The sequence below is a fragment of the Pinus tabuliformis genome, chromosome 1_2 (assembly GCF_031772625.1).
Source record: "Pinus tabuliformis cultivar Carrire ecotype Pingquan chromosome 1_2, CPIR1, whole genome shotgun sequence".
NCBI classification, from domain to species: Eukaryota; Viridiplantae; Streptophyta; class Pinopsida; order Pinales; family Pinaceae; genus Pinus; species Pinus tabuliformis.
In genome coordinates, this window is record NC_142298.1 from 488,879,513 (window position 1) to 488,893,700 (window position 14,188).

Consider the following 14,188-nt stretch of genomic DNA (forward strand, 5'->3'; position numbering starts at 1 on the left):
ACAGATTAGACAGATGGAGGTAGAAATTGAAAATATGATAAAAGAGAAAGAACAACGTCAAAACATGGCCATTGTCCCCCTAGATGCCATACCCATCTCTCAACTTCTAGCAATAGGAACAACAACTACAGGTACTTCTTCCAATCAAACTACTAGTGCTGAAAAAGTGACAAAACACTGGAGAACATGTCAATCCAGTCAGAAGAGATCAAGACATTGCAGCGGCAGCTCAAAGCTCTACAAGAATGGAAAGCCAGAACTGAAGCCTCTCATATGCCTGAAGTAAAAAAATCATAGAGACTGTTGGAGAAATTATGAAAGGTGTAGAAGGATACATCAATTGGTCAAACCTTGGCCCAAGCCAAGGAAACCATTTGGATGGTTATTCTAGACTCTATGAATGAGATATGGTCATGTATCCAAATCATTTTTGAATGGAAAGAATTGATAGAAAAGGGCACAAAAACCATTGTTTAGGTAAGGGAAAAGTTAGGAGATATGCCCAAAGAAGCCTCCAATATCATCAGCTTCCTAAATTCAAAGACTAAGTATGAACTTTAAGAATTAGGAATTAGTGACAGGACTGCCACTATTTTGGAATTCAATAAATTTTTGACGAAAATAAACCTCATTGATCAATTGGAAGAAATGTGTGAAACAATAGACCTGGGAGTGAACAAGTTTAACAACAAAATTGAAGCATTAATCCAGAAAGGGTTGCCCAACATATATGTAATTAATGATAAATTAATCACTCAAGAAGATTATGTTATGAAGATGAAGGAAGTGGCCAGAAGTAGTGTCAGTTTCAGTGGTATAAAATGCAGCATGACAACGAGAGAATTTTTAGAAACTATGGCAAATGATTTCTATATCCAGAATGAAGTAAAACTTGTTTTTACAGTAAATCCAACATTTTCCAAATATACTGAGGTTGATGGGATTTACTAGAGGGTAATTAAATTAACCATACCCGATGAAAAAAGGTGGGAATAATTATGTGATTTACTGGATTAAAAGGTTTTAGATGCAGTAAAAACAACAGGCAGCACTTCAGTGCAACATAGTTTTGAGGTTGATTCATCAACCGAATCCACCAAACCAAAGCCACCTCTTCATGCTTCTATCTACGTGGCCTATCTTTTTTGCCAAAGATAAATTTTATTGTTTAGAATTTGCTTTATAATACATTGTCAGTTGAGACAACAATTTTGTAGTTATTTGTATAAATACTTCACTATTTGAAGTATTAAGGGTTGATTGTTGAATATAATTTCCTCTTCATATTGTAATTTTTCGAAGTTGCTGGAAGCATCAATAATATAGGGACATTTTCACAGGATTCATGTGGTGTACAAAATGGTGATGTTTTTCTTTAGTTTATGTTTTTAAATCATTATCTTTTCCTCTGTTATTTATGGAAATCTTAATTACATAACAGAAACTATGATGAATAGGATATGTTATTTAGAGAACCCTATTCTGGCTATTAGTAATTAATATGTTTTCTTCTGAGGTCAAATTAAGGAATTCTTAATTCCTCCTTAATTTCTACTTAATCTTACATTTCTGCTATTTCACAATCCATTTAATATTATGAAATATCCAACTAATACAACCTAGATTTCCCTGTGAAACTCCTCTCAAATTTGATGCAAATCCAGTTAATCTTTAGACCCCATAGACCAATGGAATTATAGAAATTTAATCAACCAAACAATCCAATAAAAAACAATCAGTACAGTAATAACTAGCCTAAAATTCACATAAAACATAGCTATATTTTACAGAGAGATCCCTCTCTGAAGCTGGCAGGGCTAGATCCCAGCTTCCAAACTGGTTTTGATGTTGTCCAATGTGTTTACTCCCTCAACCTCAAAAATACAGAACGACAACATAGTGACAACCATACTCAGGATGAATACTTTTTAAATTTAAAATCATTATTACCTGGTATTCAATCAGTATTTCTATAAATCAAAACTATGATATCACAATGAAATACATGATCTGAGGTTGTTATCTTGTATTTATTTGAGTGTGTTATTAATTTTGATTTTATTATTTGTGTGATAAGTTTTCAATAGATCTGGCTCCCAAAAGAATTTTCACTAGAGCTCACCCAGATCCCAACCCTGCTAAATTTTTAGATAATCTAGATAAATTAGTGAGAAAGAAAATTCTTACAGAGAGCCAGGGTAGCAATAGTCCTTTATCTAGATTCAATTCACTTCCTGAGAATAGTCCTTTGTCTAGGTCTAATTCTCTTCCAGAGAAGTTTGAAACTATTCAAGACATAGAGTTTGATTTTCCTTTCCAGCATAGTTTGTTTAGGACAAAATCTGAGAGCTTTGTAAATCAGACTGTCATATATCAAGCCTTACTGCAACCATATATAATCAAAGCTAAACCTCTTGAATTAAATCTTGATCTAGAATACCTACAACAATTTGATAAATTACAGGGTCTAGTTTTGGTTTTCGACCAAACCATTGAAGAAGCTTATATTCAACAATCTATTGAATTTTCAGCGTTAATAGTTGCAACAACTTCTTTATCCACCCAATCTTCCCAGTCTATTAATCTACAAACCCCTAGTCCTACTCATTCTATAGTCTCTACTTTTTCACCTATAATATCTCAGACTATTATTCTTACTATCCCTGTAGTTATCAAAACTAAACTTTCCACGGGTCCATTTTCCAGTCAATCTTTCGTACCAGTTGTGGCATGAAGGTATGCATCTTTGGTGTTACCAAGTCAGCTAAATGTTATTCTTAGAGATTATCAATCTAAAATTCCGACCTTCGATAACATTGGTTTTCATACTTCTCAGGAACATGTGGATAGAATGAATGATGTTTTTGACCTTCAAGAAGTAGATGAGGCTATTGTAAAAATGAGACTGTTTGCTCAAAGTTTAGGAGGTGATTTCAAAAAATGGTTTAGGAGTTTACCTGCAGGAAGTATAGCCAACCTTGATGAATTCCATCAAAATTTCCTAGCTAGATGGGAAATCAAGAAAAATCCACTTCAACTCCTGAATGAATACAAAGGACTGAAAATAAAGCCAAGTGAAACTATGGGGGAATACTGTGAATGGTTTAACATTGTTTACAATGCAATCCATCAAGACATCAAACCCTCCCCTGGTCTAGCTTTGATTTATTTCTTGATGGTTTTGATGTATGTTGAGCTAATTTATTGACTAAATTAACACAAGTATTTAATTATCAATCCGGGTTTGTAAAACTTGGAGGCAAATCCACTGTATATGGACATCAAATATAATCAATTTTAGAAGGTAAAATTTGAAGAATTAAGGAAGTACATATTACAAATATAAACCTATTTTAACAATTTCTACTTCATTTATGTAATATATGAGGGAAGAGGCTCCTAACTTAGGAGAACCAGGTTGTCCTTCCCTACAATACTACTTTCATGAAGATAAATCTAAGAGCACTAATTAACAATGGTTTATGATGTAGAAGATGTAAAAGAAGAGGCTCCTAACTAAGAAGGTCCAAATTTTCCTTCTTCACAATCCTACTATATCACAATCACCATTGCTTCAAACCAGAAATGCATAAATAACTTCAAATGAGAAATGGAGAATGAAATTCAGTTTTAGTTCAAGATCAAATAGAAGGAGAATTTAACTTAAATTCTTGTGTGTCCCTTCAGATGTAGATTAGAATTAAACCAATGTTCATTCAGCAATCATCACACATCTAAATACATTTGAAACAAGAACTAATCTATGAAAACTATGAAAATTGAACCAAGAAGTGTACTTAGCTTGGTGCGGGGGCCCTCCACCCTTGCCTTGCACACTTGAAGAAATCTCAGCTACAACAACTTTAGTAAATCCACCAAGCATGAAAAACAAATTGGAATGAAACAAGTTCTTCAAACTAGCTCCCAACTCCAATTATACAAAAGTTACATATAAATTCCATTACAAAAGCCATCAAAGTCTTGGCTTTAAATAGAGGTTTAATGAAACAAACTGATCTATACTATCTCTAACACTCATATCTACTCATATCCAGCTATCTAAGTCAAACTCTTCCAATTCATCCCAAGAAATATGGTCAATCCCATAAAATCTCAAAACTGCCCTATTTCCTAGGGATTTTCTGGTGACTAGTCATGTTTGACGTCCAGCCTTGACCGGGCCTAATAAAGCTTGTTCTAGCCGAACCAAGTGGAGTTAGCTTAGTCCTAGTTCCCAAGCTATCCATCCATGCATCAAACTCGAGCCCAAGTGTCCTGCAAACATGTCATCCACATAGCTATTACGGGAATTTATGATTCAGTCCAAAATTGCACTTGAAACTCAATTTTCATAAAAACTTCTAGAAATTGCAAAATTAAAATTAAACACCTGAATATGCATAAAATACGTCAAAATGAGATGGATGTGATGGAAAATGGATGGAAAATATAAGGATTAGGTAGGTCTCCCTAAGCAAAAATAGACCAAAACAGAGGGCCAACATCTCCCCCTTGCTGATCTTCAAGCATGTCCTCATGCTTGTCTTTGTCTCATTGATCTTCTGCCTCTGTATGCTAACCTCCCTTGCTGTTCTACCGATGGCTCTGTCCCTTGAAGATGAAGCTTTCTCTTGAGCTACTTGTAAAAGGATATCTATGCTTTCATGTACTTCTTCTCTTTTCTTGTGGATGACTTTCTCTACCAATATATCATTCTGGATGAGCAGCTTCAGATGACAAATAAAACTTGAATTTTGCAATACATTCTGACACAGGATTCATGTCCCTCTCAAATCAACAATTTTACTCAAAGGATCCAATATCTGGTTTCCCTTACATCTCATTAAAAGAAGCAAAATTTTTTTATGTCTAGGCATTCACTCTCAATTTAGCCATTGATTTACCCATGCAATCTGCAAAATATGGGTTGAAAGAACCATAAAAATATCCCAAACAGAAATGAATTTGAGAAAACTGCCCGCAGAGAGTCTAATTAGGCTCATTTTGAAGAAAACCCATGTTTTCGTTTTTCAAATTTCGTGTTATTTTACTCAGAAAAAGGCAACGAAAAAAAGTGGCTTTCAAAAATAAAAAATGCCTTTCTGGGACTGCATAAAATTTCATTAAATTTGAAATAAATATCTCTCTTCAAATGCTTCTCCAGTATCCTGCTTACCTCTTTTCTAATGCCCTTGACAAAGAGATGAGACCAATCCTCAAACACAAATTTTTGATATAGAAAGATTATAAAATCATAACAAACATGTTTTCTTAATCTATGTCTTATATTCTATCCTCTGTTTCATCAAAATTTAAAAAAATCCTTTGTCGATGTCTTTGCAGCATCTCTGCTCTGTTCAATTCATCATGCAAACCAGGATTCCATTAGCATCATTTTTGATTCACTGTTCTCTGTACAAATTATCATGCAAGCTTAATCTTTAGTGCTGTATGAAAGGAGGAAAAAGAAATGATTTTCAACTCTGCCCTGGTTGTAACAGCTCTAAAAACAACTTGTTTCTACAAAGAAAACAAGCGATTTAGCCTCTTATAACAGCACTTAATTTTTTTTTCTTTGTTTTCACAATATACAACCCCTGTTTGACAACAACACACAATACAATCCCCTGCAGTAGCACTTAAAATTCATTTATTTACACAATATACACTCTCTGTTATACATTACAATCCCTGTTGTGCAACAACACACAATATAGCCTTGTATAACAGTATATAAAAAAAATGTGTCTGCAATAGAACCCCTACTGAAACAGCACTTTTAAAAGAAAATTCATCCCTTGCTCTACGCAATACAGCCCAGAAAACTTTGTTTTTATTAACCAATCATTTCATGCATCGAACTGAAACTCGGTTTTTGTTTGTCCTCATGTACAGGTGTAGCTTTTAGGCTTGGCACGCTTTCAAAACTTTCTCATTTATTATTTCAACACGCAGTCAACCAGAATAAGCACCCTGTTCGTGGAAAATCTGATCTGTGAAGACACCCTGGCCAAGATTTGTTTTGATTTTTCTATCCTACGTTAACAAATCACATGTTAACCTGAAGCTACTTCCTCGTGCATGCAAGCAATCTCACTATGTAATTAATCTGCAGCCATGTCATCATGCAGACAATCAACTTCAGTATGCAAACACTGTGTTTTAGATGAAAACTTGGCGATTTTATAAAATACCTGACTGTTGTTGAAGAAGTGGCGTGATTCCTCTGTATCTGGCAGTGACTTGAAGATGTTTCTGAGCTATTAAATTGCGTTCCTCTTCATTCTACGGATTTGCTGGAATTTGTTGGCTTACCGTGTCAAGCAAAACAATTTCAATTAAAAATCTTCTCTCAGCATTTGAAAATCTACAGGTGGCAGCATGTGGCAGCGTATATCTATGGTGAGAATTTTATTTAAAATCTCTGAAACTATCCTCGTAATCCTCTAGTTGTTGATGAATTTACGGGATTAACTCTTACAGGTGGCAGAGGATTTTACACATACTAGATCTGGAACATAAAATCTGGGATTCGATTTTAAATTTTGATGCTTACCTTCATTGAGAATTCACTGCATAATCTGAGGGATTCTCTGCATAAATTACGGCTTGGCATTATCTCCATTAATTTACCTACACGGTCTCAGCTATTTTTATCCTCCGCTATCAAAACGTTTTGCTTCTCGCATCTATCGTCTTTCCTGAGCCTCAAATGGCTGTGATGGGAACAAATTTACGGTTCTGAGCATCAATGGCAGAGCTCTAAACGTACAGGGTTCATGTCAAAACGTTTTTACCATTGACTGTAGCTGTACAGGGTTTTCGCTGTTGTTTTTAAAATACGTTTGACTGTTTTGTGATTTGATTTGTTGTGCTCTGACCGGAATGCCATGCACATATCCATCAAACTGCTGAATGGAACTGTGTTTAATTAGACATCCTGCATACCGACTTATTATGCCGTGACTGCTGTATATATTGTTTGTTTTGATTTCCACATTGGTTGCATAAATCTTACAGCTGCTTGCATCATTTAATCACAGGTTTGTCTTCATGTCGGTTGTGGCTGTCTTTGCCTTGCCAATGCGTGATTCATTTGAAGCCGTCGTTCAATCCATACCATGGCCGTCCTTCTGCATACCAACTCACACTACCGTGACTTATCTGTTGACTATCATATATACCATCGTATTTCAATGCATTACCACCGGCTTACCATAATAACCGTATTATCATAAGGTTTGGTATAATAACCTTGCACCATCACATCGTATTTTCATAAAGTTTGCTATGATAATATCGTATTACCATTTCATGCATTATGATATATTTAATACATTAATCATTCCTATTTTGTATTTTCTTGAAATATATTTCATAATGTGCACATCCCTTATGTTTTACAATATCTCTTTAATTTTAAAATGACCATTTTGGTCATATTTAAAATTATTTCCCATAATACTAATGTTTTATTTGTGGTGCAGGTTTCAACTTATTAAATCCTCACTTTGATCCCTTTTGCTTTATGGAAAGATACTTAGGGTTAGGGTTATGAAATGAATATGGAATGATAGTTAAATGGGTAGGATAATGAATATGGAAATGAATATAATGAATAGGAATGTGGTTAATGGAGGAAAGGATAATGGATATGAATTATAATGAATGGAATGTAAATATAAGATTAGGTCTAAGATAATGGGTGATGTAATGAATATATGCATTCAGGTATTAACTCAATTTTAACAAAGTCTAAAAATTTCTACAAAAATTTGAATTTAGAAGAGCAAGAGAACTTACTATACTTGTACTTCCCTGATAGTATTGGATGAAATTGTCTTGTTCGAATATCGTAGATAGATAGAAACATAGAGCTTATTTCTGCCTTCTATTCTAGCATCCTTCATTGATTTTGGTCCATTGATTGTTGATGTCATTCAGGTCCCTCTGCAATTGATTCATAATAACTTAGGTCCCTTCTGTCATGTACATTTTTATGCAATATATACATGTGTGTTTGCTAACATTTCAGGTCCCTCTGCAATTGATTTGAAAAATATTTCAGGTCCCAACTGCCAACAATACAAGTTCCGTCGTCAATTCAGCTGCACAACTAAGTTTCTTTTTGCGAATCTTCCCCCCTTGCTGATGGGAAGACTTGTCCTCAAGTCTTGTTTATTTTGGAGGATGATTCCTGCAAACTCAAACTGAAGAAATGGTAAAACAAAATAGAGAATTCATATTGGCCAAACAAGTTGGTTTTCCGATATGAATTCGAGTTTGTATTGTGCCACTTTCGTGGATTTTCACAACCAAACTCCTTTATTATTTTTGATCTTTTTCTATTTTTTTTTATTTTTTCCTTTTTTGAATGGAGGTGGGGTGTAATGGAGTAGGGAAGTATGAAAAGCTTATGAAAATAGGTTATATTGAAGTCATGATTTAGTAGTAAATGGATGGATAATAAGTCTTGGACTTCAACATGCATGGTCGTGCAGCTTAACATACAGTATGGATGATGAACAATATGAATTCAAATCATGAACAAATGATGATGATCAAAATATGAATTCAATATGAAAGGCTTCTTTGAAGATTGATGTGACTTGACATGGTACTGAACTTGACTGCTTCTTCTGATGATTATCTTCATGTCTTTTTACCTTGATCTCGATCATGTTGTAGCGTTTGTTGGTGTTGTTGGTCAGCATCTAAGAGCAAGCGTCAAGAGTTTGAGTTTCATTGGATGAACTCAACATCATGGGAATTTTCACTTTGCTTTGACTTGAACATTTGTATCCATATTCTGAAATATGAATTTGACTTTTGAAAATTACTTCATCCATGGAGTTCACTCCTTCATTCTTCCTATGACCCGCAAAAACATAGCACTTGCCTGCAATACAACATTAGATGATGGAGGAAGAGAGGTGTACAGTCTCTCTTCTTCCAATAAACATGTAAATCATTACAAGCATTGCCTAGAAAGCAAGTCCAAATATGATAGACAAACATAATGCATTTATTTACCCCTTTGAGGAATGGTCGCTAGCCTAGACCTCCTAGCGGTATTTTGTTTACAAAATATTTGTTTGATATCCTATTAGAGTGATTCCAAAGCCAAGTTGAAGTGAATTCATATGGCTACCTCCAATATAAACGGGCTTTCAAAATGGTTTAAAATGATATGGTAAATATTATAAGGAGTGCCATGTTTGATAGAGCTGCTTGTTAATTTTTAACTAGACCAAGAGTCACTATTTGAAGCATAACTTATTTGATAAAGATCTGATAAATGTGATTCCACTTGGAGATTAACGTAGATTCATTTTTTTATTTCCAGTAGAAACAGGTTTTAAAAATTATTAGGCTTGATATCACAAAATTGTTGATGAACAGACCTAGGAGGCATAGTTTTACTATACTGTTTTAAAGACATGCAGTCACTAAATGTGGCATAACTTTTACATTTCACCTCCAAATGGGATGATTCAAATTGTGTCTTAAACTAGACTTAAATATATATCTCCCATATAAACAGGTTTTGAAAAGAATATGGTTTGGTATGTTAAATATGCCAATGAACAGTCAAGACCTAGAATTGTCACCTTGCAGATTTTTGGACAAGCAGTTAGTATTTCAAGAATAACTTTTTCATATGATACCTGATTGAAGTGATTCAAATTGATTTGGAAACTAGATTCCAAGGGCTATCTTCCGCACGAATTTCAGATAAAAATGTTTCCATTAGACACTTCAAATATAGGCTGTTCTAACTCTGTGCTCAACATTTCACTTGAGACCTAGTTTTGATCTTGATCACATTCTTATTTGCGATATAAATTGAAAACTTCAAAATGGATTCCAAAACTAGATTTCAAGAGATATGTAAAAAAACATGATTTAATAATGATCCTATATGGTTGCCCAAAATAGGCTTGTTCTTACTACATTTTGCCATGTAGTCCTTTCAAATGAATATTGAACAATGATTTGAAGAAATTGTTTGAAACAAATTTATTATGGAAGTCTTATTGTGAATTTATTCTACTTGTTTATTTATTCTATTCTATCCTATTCTATTTTAGAAAAATAATTCATTCTCTCAAGTATAAGAGAATTTCCAGTGCATCCATTTTCGTAACAAGATCATAAGTAAACTCATATCCAAATTTGAAAAATATACTTCAATGAAATTTTGGACATGAAAATTTATTTGATCATAAAGATTTGATGAGAAAGAATGTTGAAGAATGGAGTAGTGTTGTAGCCTATTCTTTAACATCATCTTTTAGATCTTGTTGTTGAAAATGGATTTTGTAGTTATTTTTTTTTTTTTTATGTTTTTGTTGGGGGGTTTTGTTTTGGAAACCTAATTTTAGGATCTCTATTTCTAGGCATAAATAAACGTAACTAAGAGAAATGTATCTTAACTAAATTTTTAGTGTTTTTGTTTATCTTCTATTTGACTATGCCGATAATTACCTCCCCGGCAACGGCGCCAAAATGTTGAGCTAATTTATTGACTAAATTAACACATGTATTTAATTATCAATCCGGGTTTGTAAAACTTGGAGGCAAATCCACTGTATATGGACATCAGATATAATCAAGTTTAGAAGATAAAATTTGAAGAATTAAGGAAGTACATATTACAAATATAAACCTATTTTAACAATTTCTACTTCATTTATGTAATATATGAGGGAAGAGGCTCCTAACTTAGGAGAACCAGGTTGTCCTTCCCTACAATAATACTTTCATGAAGATAAATCTAAGAGCACTAATTAACAATGGTTTATGATGCAGAAGATGTAAAAGAAGAGGCTCCTAACTAATAAGGTCCAAATTTTCCTTCTTCCCAATCCTACTATATCACAATCACCATTGCTTCAAACCAGAAATGCATAAAAAACTTCAAATGAGAAATGGAGAATGAAATTCAGTTTTAGTTCAAGATCAAATAGAAGGATAATTTAACTTAAATTCTTGTGTGTCCCTTCATATGTAGATTATAATTAAACCAATATTCATTCAGCAATCATCACACATCTAAATACATTTGAAACAAGAACTAATCTATGAAAACTATGAAAATTGAACCAAGAAGTGTACTTAGCTTGGTGTGGGGGCCCTCCACCCTTGCCTTGCACACTTGAAGAAATCTCAGCTACAACAACTTTAGTAAATCAACCAAGCATGAACAACAAATTGGAATGAAACAAGTTCTTCAAACTAGCTCCCAACTCCAATTATACAAAAGTTACATATAAATTCCATTACAAAAGCCATCAAAGTCTTGGCTTTAAATAGAGGTTTAATGAAACAAACTGATCTATATTATCTCTAACACTCATATCTACTCATATCCAGCTATATAAGTCGAACTCATCCAATTCATCCCAAGAAATATGGTCAATCCCATAAAATCTCAAAACTGCCCTATTTCCTAGGGATTTTCTGGTGACTAGTCATGTTTGACCAGCCTTGACCGGGCCTAATAAAGCTTGTTCTGGCCGAACCAAGTGGAGTTAGCTTGGTCCTAGTTCCCAAGCTGTCCATCCATGCATCAAACTCGAGCCCAAGTGTCCTGCAAACATGTCATCCACATAGCTATTACGGGAATTTCTGATTCAGTCCAAAATTGCACTTGAAACTCAATTTTCATAAAAACTTCTAGAAATTGCAAAATTAAAATTAAACACCTGAATATGTATAAAATACATCAAAATGAGACTGATGTGATGGAAAATGGATGGAAAATATAAGGATTAGGTAGGTCTCCCTAAACAAAAATAGACCAAAACGGAGGGCCAACAATGTAGACATGGAATATCAACTTAGAGAGAGAGACCCGACAACTTTGGAAGAAATGCAAGCTAATGCTATAAAAATTGAAGCTAACATCTTAGCCAAGAAGGCCAAACTAAAATCTGAACACAGGGTTACCATTAAACAAGAGCCTTCCACTTCTACCTCTGATCACAAAATTGATAACCTAGTGAGGGTAGTGGAAAAGAGGATGCAAATAGAAAACATAAATTATCAAGTTCAAATGAGAGAAAACCAAACTGCTCCTCAAAAGAAGGAACCAAGACTTCCAAAGGAATGTTCCCCAAATCAAAGAACGAGAACAAAAGGGGCCAGACCAGTAGGTCTGGCCTCCTTTCTAGGAAAACTATACTGATGACGAGGGTAATATTATTGAAGATTTATATGATAGTCAGATAAATATGATGGGAATAAATGAAGATGAAACTATTTTTTCACTCAAGAGGAGCAAGAACTTTTCCTTCTAGCTCAAACTGAACTTGATTCTGATGAATCAGATGAATATAAACAAGGTTTCGAGAATGCCATTATTGAAGCCCATAGGCAGTATAACCTTAGGAGAAAAAAGAATTCAGATAATCTCAACAGTAAGAACTATGAGAATCCTGCTAAGAAATCCTCTAACACTGATGCTAAGAAAATCATAGATAATACTCTTAAGAAAATTGTTGATAATTCTGGTAAAAACAAATTAGAAACTCCTCTCAAAAAGATAGTTGATAATGTTTCCAAAGCTACTCAAACTGATATCCCAACCACAAGCCAACCGCGAAAAGAGCCTATATCAAAAGAAATTACAGATCAATTTGATCTTCCTAACTTGATTAAGATTCAAACATGGTTCAACATTGAAAATGAGTTAGCAAAACTGAAAATTCCTATTCCCCTAGCAAAGTTAGTGAACAAAAATATGTATAGACCTCAAGTGATGGAAGCTCTAAACATAGGGGAAAACACAGATTCTATTAATTTGAATGATAACCAACCTAAACTCTTATTTGTGCCAGATGTTGAGGGAAAACCACAGGAAGGGGGTGTTCCTCCATTCTAAGTTATTCTAAATATTCTTGACAAGATCGTCCATAATGCTATATTAGATTCAAGGGCTTCCCACAATTTAATGCCTAAAGATGTTATGGAGAAGCTAGGACTTGATATTACCAAACTGTATAAAGACCTATATTGCTTTGGTTCTAGTAATGTAATATGTCGAGGTCTCATCAAAGACCTGTGTGTTACTTTAGGTCAAATCCCAGCCAAAAGTTTGGTAATGGATGTAGTGGTTGTAGATATTCCCCCTAAGTATAGCATGTTGTTGTCGTGCTCATGGGGAGCAAAATTACAAGGGACCCTATAGATGGATATGACCTTTGCCACCATACAAATTTTTTGTCTACAAAGAATATTATATAGGAAAACATTGATGAAATTCATGGTGAGTAGTCAAGAGAAGCCTCACAACTATCCTTTCTATTTTTTCCACTCATATTTAGACTCTTTCATTCTTTATAATGATGGAGACATCAATGCTAAGATGACCAAAGTAGAAATTGAGATTTCAAACAGATCCAAACCAAACACAAACATTAGAACAAAACACTCTTCCTGAACCTCTTTGGAACATGAGTTTTGATGGCTCTTGTAGAAAAATGGTTCTGGAGCAGGAGTGTGGGTGGTAAACACAGGAAACAATCATGTTGAAGGTCATTCATACAAGCTCAATTTTCAATGTATGAATAACATAGCCGAGTATGAAGCCCTTATATTAGGATTGCAATTGTTGAAAAAATTGGGTTCCAAGAGAATATCCATTCAAGGGGATGTTGAGTTGATTATAAAACAAATTAAAGGAGAATATTCAGCTAAACACCCTAGAATGAGAGCATACATAAATTTTTTGCTCGATTTTCTAGAAAGTTTTCTAGAATATGACCTTTTTGCAATTCCTAGAAAACAAAATATCATTCCAAATAGTCTGGCTTTTCAGCCAGCTCCTATAAAATTCCTTACCCTAATCGACAATATACAATGGAAGTGAAACATTGACCATCTGTACCAGATAATATGAAGTATTGGCAGGTGTTTGACAGTGATAAACAAATTAAAAGTTTTCTGCAATCTAAGGATGAATTTGAAGATGATAGTACATATTTTGAATCTAAATTAGAAAATAAAATAGTTGTAAATTCTCATCTAGAAAGGTAGTTAGAAAACTCAGATGTAAATGCACACATAAATAAAGTTATAAATAAATTAGAATTGCTTGAGATAGATCCAGAAAAAGAAGAATTTGAAACACTTCAGTGAAAGGATAATGTTTTACCTAGAGGTCTAGTTCCACTAGAAGAATTAT